Source organism: Octopus bimaculoides, chromosome 17 (assembly GCF_001194135.2).
Source record: "Octopus bimaculoides isolate UCB-OBI-ISO-001 chromosome 17, ASM119413v2, whole genome shotgun sequence".
NCBI classification, from domain to species: Eukaryota; Metazoa; Mollusca; class Cephalopoda; order Octopoda; family Octopodidae; genus Octopus; species Octopus bimaculoides.
In genome coordinates, this window is record NC_068997.1 from 26,488,490 (window position 1) to 26,489,471 (window position 982).

Consider the following 982-nt stretch of genomic DNA (forward strand, 5'->3'; position numbering starts at 1 on the left):
ATATATATTCAAGTATACATGCACAAAAGCAAGCAAGTAAGAGATCGTTGTCACCTAGAAGTAAATATATCTGCCAACTACAAAACAAAATCTGTCTGTCTAATGGTCACGTGAACCTATATGATCAAGGGTGAATATTTTAGCCGGATAAAAATGAAATATTATCTTGATAAGCAGCAACACAACACCTGGAATAAACAACTGTTAAAAACCTAGTTGTTCCACTCAAGCGATTTTTATAATTATGAATACAAATATCACTTTCCACTTGTATGCTTGCGTGTGTGTATGTATGTATGTATGTATGTATGTATGTATGTATGTATGTATGTATATTTTACTTGTTTCAGTCATTAGACTACGGCTATTCTGAGGCACCTCCTTGATGGGTTTAGTCGAATAAATCGATCACAGTATTTTTTTTAAGTCTGATACTTATTCTATGAGTCTTTTGGGGTGAGCCACTAAATTGCAGGGATGTAAACAAACCAACACCAGCTATCAAGTGATGGTGTGGGACAAACATAAATGACACATACATACATACATACATACATACATACATACATACATACATACATACATATGTGTATGTGTGTGTGCATACGACGGGCTTCTTTTAGTTTCCGTCTACTAAATCCACTCACAATGATTTGGCTGTCCCGGAGCTATAGTTGAAGACGCTTGCCCAAGATGCCACTGAACCTAGAACCATGTGGTTGGAAAGCAAACTTCTTACCCACACAGTCACCCCTACATGTATATATTATTCTTTATGTTTGTGTGTATGTATGTATGTATGCCTGCATGCATGTAAGTATGTATGTCAGATAAAATAGACTCCAAATAGATTAATTGTGGTCCGCATCAGCAAGACTTGTATTATTTCGTAAAGTGACAAAGAATAGAGGAATATTGCTGGGGAGAGTTTCTGACGTTTCAGATAAAGTCTTTCTTCAAGTTTGAGCTTATAGGAAGAAGG